The 16106-nt window shown below is 49.4% G+C and overlaps 20 non-coding genes and 1 pseudogene across 20 annotated transcripts; 18 read left to right on the top strand and 3 right to left on the bottom strand.

The window, feature by feature from the left end:
- Positions 1-2210: 2210 nt before the first annotated feature.
- LOC135025745 (U5 spliceosomal RNA) lies at positions 2211-2323 on the bottom strand. Its single transcript, XR_010222467.1, has one exon. It is a non-coding gene; the product is annotated as a U5 spliceosomal RNA (small nuclear RNA).
- Positions 2324-2609: 286 nt separating this feature from the next.
- Positions 2610-2726, bottom strand: LOC135025748 (U5 spliceosomal RNA). Its single transcript, XR_010222470.1, has one exon. It is a non-coding gene; the product is annotated as a U5 spliceosomal RNA (small nuclear RNA).
- A 270-nt stretch (positions 2727-2996) lies between these two features.
- LOC135025714 (U5 spliceosomal RNA) lies at positions 2997-3112 on the bottom strand. Its single transcript, XR_010222436.1, has one exon. It is a non-coding gene; the product is annotated as a U5 spliceosomal RNA (small nuclear RNA).
- A 144-nt stretch (positions 3113-3256) lies between these two features.
- LOC135025531 (U1 spliceosomal RNA) lies at positions 3257-3420 on the top strand. Its single transcript, XR_010222267.1, has one exon. It is a non-coding gene; the product is annotated as a U1 spliceosomal RNA (small nuclear RNA).
- Positions 3421-3572: 152 nt separating this feature from the next.
- On the top strand, positions 3573-3735 carry LOC135025663 (U1 spliceosomal RNA). Its single transcript, XR_010222395.1, has one exon. It is a non-coding gene; the product is annotated as a U1 spliceosomal RNA (small nuclear RNA).
- A 674-nt stretch (positions 3736-4409) lies between these two features.
- Positions 4410-4573, top strand: LOC135025627 (U1 spliceosomal RNA). Its single transcript, XR_010222361.1, has one exon. It is a non-coding gene; the product is annotated as a U1 spliceosomal RNA (small nuclear RNA).
- Positions 4574-4725: 152 nt separating this feature from the next.
- Positions 4726-4888, top strand: LOC135025581 (U1 spliceosomal RNA). Its single transcript, XR_010222315.1, has one exon. It is a non-coding gene; the product is annotated as a U1 spliceosomal RNA (small nuclear RNA).
- Positions 4889-5685: 797 nt separating this feature from the next.
- LOC135025667 (U1 spliceosomal RNA) lies at positions 5686-5840 on the top strand (annotated as a pseudogene).
- Positions 5841-5992: 152 nt separating this feature from the next.
- Positions 5993-6155, top strand: LOC135025688 (U1 spliceosomal RNA). The gene has a single exon (XR_010222412.1). It is a non-coding gene; the product is annotated as a U1 spliceosomal RNA (small nuclear RNA).
- A 674-nt stretch (positions 6156-6829) lies between these two features.
- Positions 6830-6993, top strand: LOC135025616 (U1 spliceosomal RNA). The gene has a single exon (XR_010222350.1). It is a non-coding gene; the product is annotated as a U1 spliceosomal RNA (small nuclear RNA).
- Positions 6994-7965: 972 nt separating this feature from the next.
- On the top strand, positions 7966-8129 carry LOC135025541 (U1 spliceosomal RNA). Its single transcript, XR_010222277.1, has one exon. It is a non-coding gene; the product is annotated as a U1 spliceosomal RNA (small nuclear RNA).
- Positions 8130-8281: 152 nt separating this feature from the next.
- Positions 8282-8444, top strand: LOC135025580 (U1 spliceosomal RNA). The gene has a single exon (XR_010222314.1). It is a non-coding gene; the product is annotated as a U1 spliceosomal RNA (small nuclear RNA).
- Positions 8445-9114: 670 nt separating this feature from the next.
- On the top strand, positions 9115-9279 carry LOC135025666 (U1 spliceosomal RNA). The gene has a single exon (XR_010222398.1). It is a non-coding gene; the product is annotated as a U1 spliceosomal RNA (small nuclear RNA).
- A 149-nt stretch (positions 9280-9428) lies between these two features.
- LOC135025604 (U1 spliceosomal RNA) lies at positions 9429-9591 on the top strand. The gene has a single exon (XR_010222338.1). It is a non-coding gene; the product is annotated as a U1 spliceosomal RNA (small nuclear RNA).
- A 674-nt stretch (positions 9592-10265) lies between these two features.
- On the top strand, positions 10266-10429 carry LOC135025558 (U1 spliceosomal RNA). The gene has a single exon (XR_010222294.1). It is a non-coding gene; the product is annotated as a U1 spliceosomal RNA (small nuclear RNA).
- Positions 10430-10581: 152 nt separating this feature from the next.
- Positions 10582-10744, top strand: LOC135025644 (U1 spliceosomal RNA). The gene has a single exon (XR_010222377.1). It is a non-coding gene; the product is annotated as a U1 spliceosomal RNA (small nuclear RNA).
- A 671-nt stretch (positions 10745-11415) lies between these two features.
- LOC135025760 (U1 spliceosomal RNA) lies at positions 11416-11579 on the top strand. The gene has a single exon (XR_010222482.1). It is a non-coding gene; the product is annotated as a U1 spliceosomal RNA (small nuclear RNA).
- Positions 11580-11731: 152 nt separating this feature from the next.
- LOC135025656 (U1 spliceosomal RNA) lies at positions 11732-11894 on the top strand. Its single transcript, XR_010222388.1, has one exon. It is a non-coding gene; the product is annotated as a U1 spliceosomal RNA (small nuclear RNA).
- A 671-nt stretch (positions 11895-12565) lies between these two features.
- On the top strand, positions 12566-12729 carry LOC135025776 (U1 spliceosomal RNA). The gene has a single exon (XR_010222498.1). It is a non-coding gene; the product is annotated as a U1 spliceosomal RNA (small nuclear RNA).
- A 152-nt stretch (positions 12730-12881) lies between these two features.
- LOC135025682 (U1 spliceosomal RNA) lies at positions 12882-13044 on the top strand. The gene has a single exon (XR_010222408.1). It is a non-coding gene; the product is annotated as a U1 spliceosomal RNA (small nuclear RNA).
- A 671-nt stretch (positions 13045-13715) lies between these two features.
- Positions 13716-13879, top strand: LOC135025520 (U1 spliceosomal RNA). The gene has a single exon (XR_010222256.1). It is a non-coding gene; the product is annotated as a U1 spliceosomal RNA (small nuclear RNA).
- Positions 13880-16106: the final 2227 nt, after the last annotated feature.

Raw genomic sequence — 16106 nt, 5'->3', positions numbered from 1 at the left:
AAGAGATCTCATATGCAAAATAAGTATGAGTTGGGATAGGGCTGGGGAGGGTGGCTGCTCGGGCAGCCCCTCCCCCGTCAAGTTAAGGAGATTCAACTGAGGAAGCACAAGGGAACTCTCGTCTGGGGACAACAACTGCAGGGAGACCACATCTTTTCAGATGAACATGGGAGGGCGGAAGGCTGCCTAATACTGAAGCACCATCAAATATCAAACCATATGCAACATCTAGTACAAGCCTTCCTGGGGGAAGGTCTGCAGCAGACGGATTTGCATACAGTGATGTTATTCAAGCAGTGGGCCAAAGTTGGCTGGAACCCTCATCTGCATATGAAAAGAGAAAAGGGGCGTGCAGGGCATGGCGGCCTTTTGCAGTGCTTGGATGACCCCTAGTTCTCATTAAACACCCCCACCCTCCTTTGGTGTGGGGCTCATGTTGGCCATGCCCCATCCCCTGAAGCATTCAAGCTGATTTCTTGCAGCAGCTGGGCACTGTAACAGCTCCAGAGCTGTTCTGTAAGGCAAGTAAAAGGGTGTGGGCCCTGCAGCACCACCTGTAGTTTGCATTGTGCGTTGGAAGGCACAAAGTAAGCAGACGGGAGGAGAAGTCAGGATAGTGCGCAAGGGCATCCTTTTCTCTTAGTCCGTAGAGGATGCTGGGGTCACATTAAGAACCATGGGGTATAGACGGGATCCGCAAGAGACATGGGCACTTTAAGACTATCAAAGGGTGTGAACTGGCTCCTCCCTCTATGCCCCTCCTCCAGACTCCAGTTATAGGAACTGTGCCCATGGAGACGGACATTTCGAGGAAAGGATTTATTGTTAAACTAAGGTGAGCATCTTACCAGCTCACACCTTAAGCATGCCGCAGAACGTGGCATTCAACAGAACACAAGCCAACGGCATGAATAATTGCAGCAAAAAGCTGACCAGAACCATAACACAACATGTGTATAACCACAAGTAATAACTGCAGACACAGTATGGACTGGGACGGGTGCCCAGCATCCTCTACAGACTAAGAGAAAAGGATTTACCGGTAGGTATTAAAATCCTATTTTCTCATACGACCTAGAGGATGCTGGGGTCACATTAAGAACCATGGGGTTATACCAAAGCTCTTGAACGGGTGGAAGAGTGCGTACGACTCTGCAGCACCGAATGACCCAACTTGAAGTTATCATCGGCCAAGGTATCAAACTTGTAAAACTTAGCAAAAGTGTTTACTAAATAGCTGCTCGGCAAAGTTGCAATGCCGAGACTCCCCGACCAGCTGCCCAGGATGAACCCACCTTTCTAGTAGAATGGGTCTTCACCTAATTCAGTAACGGCAATCCTGCCATGGAATGAGCATGCTGAATCTTACCACAGATCCAGCGCATAATGGTCTACATGGAAGCAGGACACCCAATCCTGTTGGGAGCATACAGGACAAACAGAGCCTCTGTTTTCCTAATCTGAACCGTTCTGGTGACATAAATTTTCAAAGTTCTGACCACAGCCAGAGACTTTGACTCAACGAAGGTGTCAGTGGCCAAAGGCACCATGTGGAAAGATGAACCACCTTCGGCAGAAATTGTTGACGTGTCCTCAATTCTGCTCTATCTTCATGAAAGATCAAATAAAGGCTCTTGTGATACTGCATGGTTTGTACTGTTTTCCATGTGCTCCCAGATCTTTCAAGCAAGTAGCATGGTCAAGAAAGTTCTGTTTGAAAAGAAACAAACATTTACTGTCATTGTTATGCAAATAAACTTACATTAAAGCTAACCAGAAAGCACACTCGTTCTGTCTTTAAACTGATAAAAGAAACCCCAATAATATGGGCATACCTCCCAACTTTGTCGGCTCGCAAAGAGGGACACACGCGCGGCGAAGTCGCACGTGCTCCCAAAAAGGGCGTGGCCTAAGTAAAAAGGGGCATGGCTTCGCGGGAGGACCCGCGATTGCGAGTCACGCCCCCGTTTTCGGCACTGAGGGGGCATGCCCAGCGCTCTGTGAGCCGCTGGCATGCCACCTCTCCCTCTGACTTCAGTGAATAGACGCTGTGCGCACAGCGACTATTCACCGCTGCTCTGCTAAGCAGGGCAGCGACAGACAGAGCCTCCCAACTGTCCTCCCCACCGCGGGACACTGCGGCCCGCAGGTGGGACAGCGGGACAGTCCCCAAAAAACGGGACTGTCCCGCGAAAATCGGGACAGTTGGGAGGTATGATATGGGGCATGCAAAAATTGAGATAAAACTCAGTTTTGCTCCTCTCCACGGAAATCTTTAGTAAAAGGCGAAAGATTTGTTCGTTCTGAAGAGAAACCAGAGCATGACCAAGATTCCACCTGTCGCCTGAGTGCCATGCCAGCAGTCCTCATTCAGCTCAAAGTGAGCACCCAATTTGAAAGAAAGAAAGCAGATTTCTCACCAGGCTTCCCCTTGCTATAAACATGGTTTGTACTCTTTTCCATGTGCTCCCAGATCTTTCAAGCAATTAGTATGGTCAAGAAAGTTCTGCTTGAAAAGAAACAGACATTTATTGTCATTGTTATGCAAATAAACTTACATTAAAGCTAACAAGAAAGCACACTCGTTCTGTCTTTAAACTGATAAAAGAAACCCCAATAATATGGGGCATGCAAAAATTGAGATAAAACTCAGTTTTGCTCCTCTCCACGGATAATCTTTAATAAAAGGCGAAAGATTTGTTCATTCTGAAGAGAAACCAGAGCATGACCAAGATTCCACCTGTCGCCTGAGTGCTGTGCCAGCAGTCCTCATTCAGATCAAAGTGAGCGCCCAATTTGAAAGAAAGCAGATTTCTCACCTGGCTTCTCCTTGCTATAAGCATGGTTTGTACTGTATTCCATGTGCTCCCAGATCTTTAAAGCAAGTAGCATGGTCAAGAAAGTTCTGTTTGAACATAAATAAACATTTACTGTCATTTCTATGCAAATGAGCTTACATTAAAGCACACTCATTCTATCTTTAAACCGGTAAAAGAAACCCCAAAAAGATGGGGCATGCAAAAATTGAGATAAAACTCGGTTTTGCTCCTCTCCACGGAAATCTTTAGTAAGAGGCGAAAGATTTGTTCGTTCTGAAGAGAAACCAGAGCATGACCAAGATTTTTATCTGAAAATATGTGTTCTCCCTGCAGTTGTTGTCCCCAGATGAGAGTTCCCTTGTGCTGCCTCAGCTGAATCTCCTTTACTTGACAGAGATGTGCCTGAGCAGCGGCCCTCCCCAGCCCTATCCCAAATCATACTTATTTTGCATAGGCGATACCATGGTCATGAAGATTGTTCTCCCAGGGTGAGGTTCATTCATTGCATTCTGGGTATGCTGACCTCTGTGATTTCCCCAAATGTGGGAAACTCGACTGCATTATTTGTGGTAGTGGGGGACTGTGTTTGTGCTTTCCTCTAGTCAGCTCTGGTAAAAGTCAGATTTATTTGTCTCAGATCTTCCTCTAGCCTTGTTCTTCTTTCGAGAGTTCCCTTGTGCTGCCTAAGTTGGATCTCTTTCACTTGACAGGGGGGTGCCCGAGTAGCGACCCTCCCCAGCTCTAGCCCAACTCCTACTTACCTGCCAGGTGAGATACTATGATCATGAAGGTGCTTCTCCCAGGGCAAGGCTCACCCATTGCACTCTGGGTGTGGTGCCCCTGCGATTTCCCCAAATGTGGGAAGCTTGACTGCATAATTTGTGTTTCCCCTGGTCGGCTCTCGTATAATTCAGATCTCTTTGTCTCAGGTCTCTCTCCAGCCTAGTTTGCTGTCTGTTTCCACTTCTTTTTTCATGAGCCCCTCCCTTTTATACCCTTGTGCACTATCCTGACTTCTCCTCTTGTCTGCTTATTTTGTGCCTTCCAATGCACAATGCAAACTACAGGTAGTGCTGCAGGGCCCACACCCTTTTACTTGCCGTACAGAGCAGCTCTGGAGCTGTTACAGTGCCCAGCTGCTGCAAGAAATCAGCTTGAATGCTTCAGGGGCTGGGGCATAGCCAACATGAGCCCCACACCGAAGGAGGGTGGAGGTGTTTAATGCGAACTAGGGGTCATCCAAGCGCCGCAAAAGGCCGCTATGCCCTGCACGCCCCTTTTCTCTTTTCATATGCAGACGAGGGTTGAAGCCAACTTTGACCCACTGCTTGGATGACATCACCGTATGCAAATCCATCTGCTGCAGGCCTTCCCCCAGGAATGCTTGCACTAGTTGTTGCATTTGGTTTGTTGTTTGGGGGTGCTTCATTATTAGGCAGCCTTCTGCCCTCCCATGTTCATCTGAAAATATGTGTTCTCCCTGCAGTTGTTGTCCCCAGATGAGAGTTCCCTTGTGCTGCCTCAGTTGAATCTCCTTTACTTGACAGAGATGTGCCTGAGCAGCGGCCCTCCCCAGCCCTATCCCAAATCATACTTATTTTGCATAGGAGATACCATGGTCATGAAGATTGTTCTCCCAGGGTGAGGTTCATTCATTGCATTCTGGGTATGCTGACCCCTGTGATTTCCCCAAATGTGGGAAACTCGACTGCATTATTTGTGGTAGTGGGGGACTGTGTTTGTGCTTTCCTCTGGTCAGCTCTGGTAAAAGTCAGATTTATTTGTCTCAGATCTTCCTCTAGCCTTGTTCTTCTTTCGAGAGTTCCCTTGTGCTGCCTCAGTTGAATCTCCTTCACTTGACAGGGGGGTACCCGAGCAGCGACCCTCCCCAGCTCTAGCCCAACTTCTACTTACCTGGCAGGTGAGATACTATGATCATGTAGGTGCTTCTCCCAGGGCAAGGCTCACCCATTGCACTCTGGGTGTGCTGCTCCTGCGATTTCCCCAAATGTGGGAAACTTGACTGCATAATTTGTGTTTCCCCTGGTCGGCTCTCGTATAATTCAGATCTCTTTGTCTCAGGTCTCTCTCCAGCCTAGTTTGCTGTCTGTTTCAACTTCTCTTTTCTTGAGCCGCTCCCTTCTATGCCCTTGCGCACTATCCTGACTTCTCCCGTCTGCTTACTTTGTGCCTTCCAATGCACAATGCAAACTACAGGTAGTGCTGCAGGGCCCACACCCTTTTACTTGCCGTTCAGAGCAGCTCTGGAGCTGTTACAGTGCCCAGCTGCTGCAAGAAATCACCTTGAATGCTTCAGGGGCTGGGGCATAGCCAACATGAGCCCCACACCGAAGGAGGGTGGAGGTGTTTAATGCGAACTAGGGGTCATCCAAGCGCCGCAAAAGGCCGCCATGCCCTGCACGCCCCTTTTCTCTTTTCATATGCAGACGAGGGTTGAAGCCAACTTTGACCCACTGCTTGGATGACATCACTATATGCAAATCCATCTGCTGCAGGCCTTCCCCCAGGAATGCTTGTACTAGTTGTTGCATTTGGTTTGTTGTTTGGGGGTGCTTCAGTATTAGGCAGCCTTCTGCCCTCCCATGTTTATCTGAAAATATGTGTTCTCCCTGCAGTTGTTGTCCCCAGATGAGAGTTCCCTTGTGCTGCCTCAGTTGAATCTCCTTTACTTGACAGAGATGTGCCTGAGCAGCGGCCCTCCCCAACCCTATCCCAAATCATACTTATTTTGCATAGGCGTATCGCCTATGCAAAATAAGTATGATTTGGGATAGGGTTGGGGAGGGCCGCTGCTCAGGCACATCTCTGTCAAGTAAAGGAGATTCAACTGAGGCAGCACAAGGGAACTCTCATCTGGGGACATGGTCATGAAGATTGTTCTCCCAGGGTGAGGTTCATTCATTGCATTCTGGGTATGCTGACCCCTGTGATTTCCCCAAATGTGGGAAACTCGACTGCATTATTTGTGGTAGTGGGGGACTGTGTTTGTGCTTTCCTCTGGACAGCTCTGGTAAAAGTCAGATTTCTTTGTCTCAGATCTTCCTCTAGCCTTGTTCTTCTTTCGAGAGTTCCCTTGTGCTGCCTCAGTTGGATCTCTTTAACTTGACAGGGGGGTGCCCGAGCAGCGACCCTCCCCAGCTCTAGCCCAACTCCTACTTACTTGCCAGGTGAGATACTATGATCATGAAGGATCTTCTCCCAGGGCAAGGCTCACCCATTGCACTCTGGGTGTGGTGCCCCTGCGATTTCCCCAAATGTGGGAAGCTTGACTGCATAATTTGTGTTTCCCCTGGTCGGCTCTCGTATAATTCAGATCTCTTTGTCTCAGGTCTCTCTCCAGCCTAGTTTGCTGTCTGTTTCCACTTCTTTTTTCATGAGCCCCTCCCTTTTATACCCTTGTGCACTATCCTGACTTCTCCTCCTGTCTGCTTACTTTGTGCCTTCCAATGCACAATGCAAACTACAGGTAGTGCTGTAGGGCCCACACCCTTTTACTTGCCGTACAGAGCAGCTCTGGAGCTGTTACAGTGCCCAGCTACTGCAAGAAATCAGCTTGAATGCTTCAGGGGCTGGGGCACAGCCAACATGAGCCCCACACCGAAGGAGGGTGGAGGTGTTTAATGTGAACTAGGGGTCATCCAAGCACCGCAAAAGGCCGCCATGCCCTGCACGCCCCTTTTCTCTTTTCATATGCAGACGAGGGTTGAAGCCAACTTTGACCCACTGCTTGGATGACATCACCGTATGCAAATCCATCTGCTGCAGGCCTTCCCCCAGGAATGCTTGCACTAGTTGTTGCATTTGGTTTGTTGTTTGGGGGTGCTTCAGTATTAGGCAGCCTTCTGCCCTCCCATGTTCATCTGAAAATATGTGTTCTCCCTGCAGTTGTTGTCCCCAGATGAGAGTTCCCTTGTGCTGCCTCAGTTGAATCTCCTTTACTTGACAGAGATGTGCCTGAGCAGCGGCCCTCCCCAGCCCTATCCCAAATCATACTTATTTTGCATAGGAGATACCATGGTCATGAAGATTGTTCTCCCAGGGTGAGGTTCATTCATTGCATTCTGGGTATGCTGACCCCTGTGATTTCCCCAAATGTGGGAAACTCGACTGCATTATTTGTGGTAGTGGGGGACTGTGTTTGTGCTTTCCTCTGGTCAGCTCTGGTAAAAGTCAGATTTATTTGTCTCAGATCTTCCTCTAGCCTTGTTCTTCTTTCGAGAGTTTCCTTGTGCTGCCTCAGTTGGATCTCTTTCACTTGACAGGGGGGTGCCCGAGCAGCGACCCTCCCCAGCTCTAGCCCAACTCCTACTTACCTGCCAGGTGAGATACTATGATCATGAAGGTGCTTCTCCCAGGGCAAGGCTCACCCATTGCACTCTGATTTCCCCAAATGTGGGAAGCTTGACTGCATAATTTGTGTTTCCCCTGGTCGGCTCTCGTATAATTCAGATCTCTTTGTCTCAGGTCTCTCTCCAGCCTAGTTTGCTGTCTGTTTCCACTTCTTTTTTCATGAGCCCCTCCCTTTTATACCCTTGTGCACTATCCTGACTTCTCCTCCTGTCTGCTTACTTTGTGCCTTCCAATGCACAATGCAAACTACAGGTAGTGCTGCAGGGCCCACACCCTTTTACTTGCCGTACAGAGCAGCTCTGGAGCTGTTACAGTGCCCAGCTGCTGCAAGAAATCAGCTTGAATGCTTCAGGGGCTGGGGCATAGCCAACATGAGCCCCACACCGAAGGAGGGTGGAGGTGTTTAATGCGAACTAGGGGTCATCCAAGCGCCGCAAAAGGCCGCCATGCCCTGCACGCCCCTTTTCTCTTTTCATATGCAGACGAGGGTTGAAGCCAACTTTGACCCACTGCTTGGATGACATCACCGTATGCAAATCCATCTGCTGCAGGCCTTCCCCCAGGAATGCTTGCACTAGTTGATGCATTTGGTTTGTTGTTTGGGGGTGCTTCAGTATTAGGCAGCCTTCTGCCCTCCCATGTTCATCTGAAAATATGTGTTCTCCCTGCAGTTGTTGTCCCCAGATGAGAGTTCCCTTGTGCTGCCTCAGTTGAATCTCCTTTACTTGACAGAGATGTGCCTGAGCAGCGGCCCTCCCCAGCCCTATCCCAAATCATACTTATTTTGCATAGGAGATACCATGGTCATGAAGATTGTTCTCCCACGGTGAGGTTCATTCATTGCATTCTGGGTATGCTGACCCCTGTGATTTCCCCAAATGTGGGAAACTCGACTGCTTTATTTGTGGTAGTGGGGGACTGTGTTTGTGCTTTCCTCTGGTCAGCTCTGGTAAAAGTCAGATTTCTTTGTCTCAGATCTTCCTTTAGCCTTGTTCTTCTTTCGAGAGTTCCCTTGTGCTGCATCAGTTGGATCTCCTTCACTTGACAGGGGGGTACCCGAGCAGCGACCCTCCCCAGCTCTAGCCCAACTTCTACTTACCTGGCAGGTGAGATACTATGATCATGTAGGTGCTTCTCCCAGGGCAAGGCTCACCCATTGCACTCTGGGTGTGCTGCTCCTGCGATTTCCCCAAATGTGGGAAACTTGACTGCATAATTTGTGTTTCCCCTGGTCGGCTCTCGTATAATTCAGATCTCTTTGTCTCAGGTCTCTCTCCAGCCTAGTTTGCTGTCTGTTTCAACTTCTCTTTTCTTGAGCCGCTCCCTTCTATGCCCTTGCGCACTATCCTGACTTCTCCCGTCTGCTTACTTTGTGCCTTCCAATGCACAATGCAAACTACAGGTAGTGCTGCAGGGCCCACACCCTTTTACTTGCCGTTCAGAGCTGCTCTGGAGCTGTTACAGTGCCCAGCTGCTGCAATAAATCAGCTTGAATGCTTCAGGGGATGGGGCATGGCCAACATGAGCCCCACACCAAAGGAGGGTGGGGTGTTTAATGCGAACTAGGGGTCATCCAAGCACCGCAAAAGGCCGCCATGCCCTGCACGCCCCTTTTCTCTTTTCATATGCAGATGAGGGTTGAAGCCAACTTTGACCCACTGCTTGGATGACATCACCGTATGCAAATCCGTCTTCTGCAGAACTTCCCCCAGGAATGCTTGCACTAGTTGTTGCATTTGGTTTGTTGTTTGGGGGTGCTTCAGTATTAGGCAGCCTTCTGCCCTCCCATGTTCATCTGAAAATATGTGTTCTCCCTGCAGTTGTTGTCCCCAGATGAGAGTTCCCTTGTGCTGCCTCAGTTGAATCTCCTTTACTTGACAGAGATGTGCATGAGCAGCGGCCCTCCCCAGCCCTATCCCAAATCATACTTATTTTGCATAGGAGATACCATGGTCATGAAGATTACTCTTCCAGGGTGAGGTTCATTCATTGCATTCTGGGTATGCTGACCCCTGTGATTTCCCCAAATGTGGGAAACGTGACTGCTTTATTTGTTGGCAGTGGGGGACTGTGTTTGTGTTTTCCTCTGATCTCTGGTAAAAGTCAGATTTCTTTGTTTCAGATCTTCCTCTAGCCTTGTTCTTCTTTCGAGAGTTTCCTTGTGCTGCCTCAGTTGGATCTCCTTCACTTGACAGGGGGGTGCCCGAGCAGCGACCCTCCCCAGCTCTAGCCCAACTCCTACTTACCTGCCAGGTGAGATACTATGATCATGAAGGTGCTTCTCCCAGGGCAAGGCTCACCCATTGCACTCTGGGTGTGCTGCCCCTGCGATTTCCCCAAATGTGGGAAACTTGACTGCATAATTTGTGTTTCCCCTGGTCAGGTCTCGTATAATTCAGATCTCTTTGTCTCAGGTCTCTCTCCTGCATAGTTTGCTGTCTGTTTCCACTTCTCTTTTCTTGAGCCGCTCCCTTCTATGCCCTTGCGCACTATCCTGACTTCTCCTCCTTTCTGCTTACTTTGTGCCTTCCAACGCACAATGCGAACTACAGGTAGTGCTGCAGGGCCCACACCCTTTTACTTGCCTTACAGAGCAGCTCTGGAGCTGTTACAGTGCCCAGCTGCTGCAAGAAATCAGCTTGAATGCTTCAGGGGCTGGGGCATAGCCAACATGAGCCCCACACCGAAGGAGGGTGGAGGTGTTTAATGCAAACTAGGGGTCAGCCAAGTGCTGCAAAAGGCCACCATGCCCTGCACGCCCCTTTTCTCTTTTCATATGCAGACGAGGGTTGAAGCCAACTTTGACCCACTGCTTGGATGACATCACCATATGCAAATCTATCTGCTGCAGGCCTTCCCCCAGGAATGCTTGCACTAGTTGTTGCATTTGGTTTGTTGTTTGGGGGTGCTTCAGTATTAGGCAGCCTTCTGCCCTCCCATGTTCATCTGAAAATATGTGTTCTCCCTGCAGTTGTTGTCCCCAGATGAGAGTTCCCTTGTGCTGCCTCAGTTGAATCTCCTTTACTTGACAGAGATGTGCCTGAGCAGCGGCCCTCCGCAGCCATATCCCAAATCATACTTATTTTGCATAGGAGATACCATTGTTATGAAGATTGTTCTCCCAGGGTGCGGTTCATTCATTGCACTCTGGGTATGCTGAACCCTGTGATTTCCCCAAATGTGGGAAACTCGACTGCATTATTTGTGGTAGTGGTGGACTGTGTTTGTGCTTTCCTCTGGTCAGCTCTGGTAAAAGTCAGATTTCTTTGTCTCAGATCTTCCTCTAGCCTTGTTCTTCTTTCGAGAGTTCCTTTGTGCTGCCTCAGTTGGATCTCCTTCACTTGACAGGGGGGTGCCCGAGCAGCGACCCTCCCCAGCTCTAGCCCAACTCCTACTTACCTGCCAGGTGAGATACTATGATCATGAAGGTGCTTCTCCAAGGGCAAGGCTCACCCATTGCACTCTGGGTGTGCTGCTCCTGCGATTTCCCCAAATGTGGGAAACTTGACTGCATAATTTGTGTTTCCCCTGGTCAGGTCTCGTATAATTCAGATATCTTTGTCTCAGGTCTCTCTCCAGCCTAGTTTGCTGTCTGTTTCCACTTCTCTTTTCTTGAGCCGCTCCCTTCTATGCCCTTGCGCACTATCCTGACTTCTCCTTTCTGCTTACTTTGTGCCTTCCAACGCACAATGCGAACTACAGGTAGTGCTGCAGGGCCCACACCCTTTTACTTGCCTTACAGAGCAGCTCTGGAGCTGTTACAGTGCCCAGCTGCTGCAAGAAATCAGCTTGAATGCTTCAGGGGCTGGGGCATAGCCAACATGAGCCCCACACCGAAGGAGGGTGGAGGTGTTTAATGCAAACTAGGGGTCAGCCAAGTGCCGCAAAAGGCCACCATGCCCTGCACGCCCCTTTTCTCTTTTCATATGCAGACGAGGGTTGAAGCCAACTTTGACCCACTGCTTGGATGACATCACCATATGCAAATCTATCTGCTGCAGGCCTTCCCCCAGGAATGCTTGCACTAGTTGTTGCATTTGGTTTGTTGTTTGGGGGTGCTTCAGTATTAGGCAGCCTTCTGCTCTCCCATGTTCATCTGAAAATATGTGTTCTCCCTGCAGTTGTTGTCCCCAGATGAGAGTTCCCTTGTGCTGCCTCAGTTGAATCTCCTTTACTTGACAGAGATGTGCCTGAGCAGCGGCCCTCCCCAGCCCTATCCCAAATCATACTTATTTTGCATAGGAGATACCATGGTCATAAAGATTGTTCTCCCAGGGTGAGGTTCATTCATTGCATTCTGGGTATGCTGACCCCTGTGATTTCCCCAAATGTGGGAAACTCAACTGCATTATTTGTGGTAGTGGGGGACTGTGTTTGTGTTTTCCTCTGGTCAGCTCTGGTAAAAGTCAGATTTCTTTGTCTCAGATCTTCCTCTAGCCTTGTTCTTCTTTCGAGAGTTCCATTGTGCTGCCTCAGTTTGATCTCCTTCACTTGACAGGGGGGTACCCGAGCAGCGACCCTCCCCAGCTCTAGCCCAACTCCTACATACCTGCCAGGTGAGATACTATGATCATGAAGGTGCTTCTCCCAGGGCAAGGCTCACCCATTGCACTCTGGGTGTGCTGCTCCTGTGATTTCCCCAAATGTGGGAAACTTGACTGCATAATTTGTGTTTCCCCTGGTCGGCTCTCGTATAATTCAGATCTCTTTGTCTCAGGTCTCTCTCCAGCCTAGTTTGCTGTCTGTTTCCACTTCTCTTTTCTTGAGCCGCTGCCTTCTATGCCCTTGTGCACTCTCCTGACTTCACCTGTCTGCTTACTTTGTGCCTTCCAACGCACAATGCAAACTACAGGTAGTGCTGTAGGGCCAACACCCTTTTACTTGCCTTACAGAGCAGCTCTGGAGCTGTTACAGTGCCCAGCTGCTGCAAGAAATCAGCTTGAATGCTTCAGGGGCTGGGGCATAGCCAACATGAGCCCCACACCGACGGAGGGTGGAGGTGTTTAATGCTAACTAAGGGTCATCCAAGCGCCGCAAAAGGCCGCCATGCCCTGCATACCCCTTTTCTCTTTTCATATGCAGATGAGGGTTCCAGCCAACTTTGGCCCACTGCTTGGATGACATCACCGTATGCAAATCCGTCTTCTGCAGACCTTTTCCCAGGAATGCTTGTACTAGTTGTTGCATTTGGTTTGTTGTTTGGGGGTGCTTCAGTATTAGGCAGCCTTCTGCTCTCCCATGTTCATCTGAAAATATGTGTTCTCCCTGCAGTTGTTGTCCCCAGATGAGAGTTCCCTTGTGCTGCCTCAGTTGAATCTCCTTTACTTGACAGAGATGTGCCTGAGCAGCGGCCCTCCCCAGCCCTATCCCAAATCATACTTATTTTGCATAGGAGATACAATTGTCATGAAGATTGTTCTCCCAGGGTGAAGTTCATTCATTGCATTCTGGGTATGCTGACCCCTGTGATTTCCCCAAATGTGGGAAACTCGACTGCATTATTTGTGGTAGTGGGGGACTGTGTTTGTGCTTTCCTCTGGTCAGCTCTGGTAAAAGTCAGATTTCTTTGTCTCAGATCTTCCTCTAGCCTTGTTCTTTTTTCGAGAGTTTCCTTGTGCTGCCTCAGTTGGATCTCGTTCACTTGACAGGGGGGTGCCCGAACAGCGACCCTCCCCAGCTCTAGCCCAACTCCTACTTACCTGCCAGGTGAGATACTATGATCAGGAAGGTGCTTCTCCCAGGGCAAGGCTCACCCAATGCACTCTGGGTGTGCTGCTCCTACGATTTCCCCAAATGTGGGACACTTGATTACATAATTTGTGTTTCCTCTGGTCGGCTCTCGTATAATTCAGATCTCTTTGTCTCAGGTCTCTCTCCAGCCTAGTTTGCTGTCTGTTTCCACTTCTCTTTTCTTGAGCCGCTCCCTTCTATGCCCTTGTGCACTATCCTGACTTCTCCCGTCTGCTTACTTTGTGCCTTCCAACGCACAATGCAAACTACAGGTAGTGCTGCAGGGCCCACACCCTTTTACTTGCTTTACAGAGCAGCTCTGGAGCTGTTACAGTGCCCAGCTGCTGCAAGAAATCAGCTTGAATGCTTCAGGGGCTGGGGCATAGCCAACATGAGCCCCACACCGAAGGAAGGTGGAGGTGTTTAATGCGAACTAGGGGTCATCCAAGCGCCGCAAAAGGCCGCCATGCCCTGCACACCCCTTTTTTATTTTCATATGCAGACGAGGGTTGAAGCCAACTTTGACCCACTGCTTGGATGACATCACCATATGCAAATCCATCTGCTGCAGGCCTTCCCCCAGGAATGCTTGCACTAGTAGTTGCATTTGATTTGTTGTTTGGGGGTGCTTCAGTATTAGGCAGCCTTCTGCCCTCCCATGTTCATCTGAAAATATGTGTTCTCCCTGCAGTTGTTGTCCCCAGATGAGAGTTCCCTTGTGTTGCCTCAGTTGAATCTCCTTTACTTGACAGAGATGTGCCTGAGCAGCGGCCCTCCCCAGCCCTATCCCAAATCATACTTATTTTGCATAGGAGATACCATGGTCATGAAGATTGTTCTCCCAGGGTGAGGTTCATTCATTGCACTCTGGGTATGCTGACCCCTGTGATTTCCCCAAATGTGGGAAACTCGACTGCATTATTTGTGGTAGTGGGGGACTGCGTTTGTGCTTTCCTCTGGTCAGCTCTGGTAAAAGTCAGATTTCTTTGTCTCAGATCTTCCTCTAGCCTTGTTCTTCTTTCGAGAGTTCCCTTGTGCTGCCTCAGTTGGATCTCCTTCACTTGACAGGGGGTGCCCGAGCAGCAATCCTCCACAGCTCTAGCCCAACTCCTACTTACCTGCCAGGTGAGATACTATGATCTTCACTGTTAGGGCAATCAGGATGTGGAATTCCCTGCCAGGGAAGGTGGTAATGGCGGACTCTGTAATTGGATTTAAAAAAGGAATGGATACATTTCTGAATGAAAAAGCTATCCAAGGTTATAATACTTAAAATATCAACATGGTTAATCCGGGGGTAACATGAGTTATAGTAGCTAACTAGTCATAAAACATTATTCAGCAAGTATGTAGAATCATCACAACTTAAAACAGGTTGAACACGATGGGCAATTTGCCTCTATTCAACCTCAAAAACTATGTTACTATATGTTACTATATTACTATGTTACTGTAGTATACAGAACACCACAATGTAATGAGCAGTGATAGTGAGCACTGATGAGGATACTAGAACTGACACTGAGCAGCAAGATGCAGCACTGGACTATTAGTAATGTACTGTAGTATGCTGAGCACCACAATGCAGCACAAGACAATGAGCAGTGATACTGAGCACTGATGAGGATACTACTGAGAACTGACACTGAGCAGGAGAGACACACTACTAGTATTACTGAGCAGCAATAAGTAACCACTGATACTGAGCACTGATATTGAGATTTCCACTGAGAGAACATAGCCACGTCCTCTCCGCTCTCTCTTTAATGCACGAGTAAAAATGGCGGCAACGCGCAGCTCTTTATATGGAATCCGAATCTCGCGAGAATCCGACAGCGGGATGATGACATTTTCCCTTGTTCAGGTTTTCCGAGTCAGGCGGGAACAACCGAGCCTGCCTCGGACCAGTGTAAACCACGTGGAGTTCGTCGGGAATTCGGTTCTCGGAGAACCGAACCCGCTCCTCTCTACCTTATACCCATCAATTTTTTTATTTTCAATCTAAGCCCCTGCAGTTTTCTGTAAGCATCTGCTTCGCTATGATGATCAACAAGTCACAAGGGCAAACACTCAGGGCTTGAGGCGTAGATCTTAGGACCAGCTGCTACAAGCATGGCAGAGGTGTCACTATCACTGGTGACACCCAGAGAGGTGGCGAGGGAGATTGTAATGCAGGGCGCGCAGATAAGCAGTGCAATGGTAAAAAGGAGGCATGGTTTCATAGGTAGGGGCGTGGCCTGGTGGCCTGAATCTACATTTTGTTGCTCCGGGTGTCCCGGGGGTTGGGGGCTGCACCCGGGGACTAGTGTGTGTGCGGTGCTGGCTCCTGCACAGTGACAGGGCATGGCCACCCAGCATGACGCCTCCATTCTTGACCATGCTGTAATTGCAGTCGCACTGCAGTTCAGCGTGATCATAAAAAATGGTGTAGCCTCCTGCTGGTGCAGACTGTATGTGCGCGCAGGAAGCCGCCACCATTTTTGTGATCACAGCGGCTGAATGTGATGTCATACAGCCGCTGTGACCACGCCCCCTGTGTCTCCTCCGTTGCAGACCCCATTTTGAAGCCTTGCCCCCGCACCGCTCCATCCCTGACTTGGAAATGGAGTGTTGCTGACCCCCCTCCCCCCCCCCCGCCCCGATTGACAGGCAGAGGCGATCGCATTCTCTGCGGGGTGCCGCAGAAAATGCAGGCACATGCGTATGCTGTTAGCAAATTTTGCAGTTGGATCGCTTATTGTGATTGCATTCCAACCTGAATCAGGCCCTATTACCTATCACAATGCGCTGCGGGCAGTACAAAATTGGGTTAATATAGGAGTAAAACTCCCAGACCTGTGCTCCTTAACTGTACCTGGTGGCTAGTGGAGCGGCTGCCCAGTAATCAGTGTCCACGCCAGTGCGCACACGGTCCACCCCCTACGGCCACGCTCCCCTTCATCAGCGGCCTCGTGATCCGGAAGGGCGGTGTGTGTGTGACTGACCTTAGGAAGAAACTGGAGCCTCCGCTGCAGTGACCCAGCAACCAGGGCACGGGAGTATACAGCGCCGCTGGGAGTGATGAAGCTGCAGTAAAGATGTCTATTAGACCTAGCCTGCTGCAGCCCTTGTAGATTCTCATAAAACAAGTTCTTCTTTTCTTGTCAAAATTAATAGCTAAGAATAGGCTGCCTGAGGCAGGCCCCT

The sequence above is a fragment of the Pseudophryne corroboree genome, unplaced genomic scaffold, assembly GCF_028390025.1.
Source record: "Pseudophryne corroboree isolate aPseCor3 unplaced genomic scaffold, aPseCor3.hap2 scaffold_423, whole genome shotgun sequence".
Classification (NCBI taxonomy): Eukaryota; Metazoa; Chordata; class Amphibia; order Anura; family Myobatrachidae; genus Pseudophryne; species Pseudophryne corroboree.
This window is presented reverse-complemented; position numbering and strand designations above follow the sequence as displayed.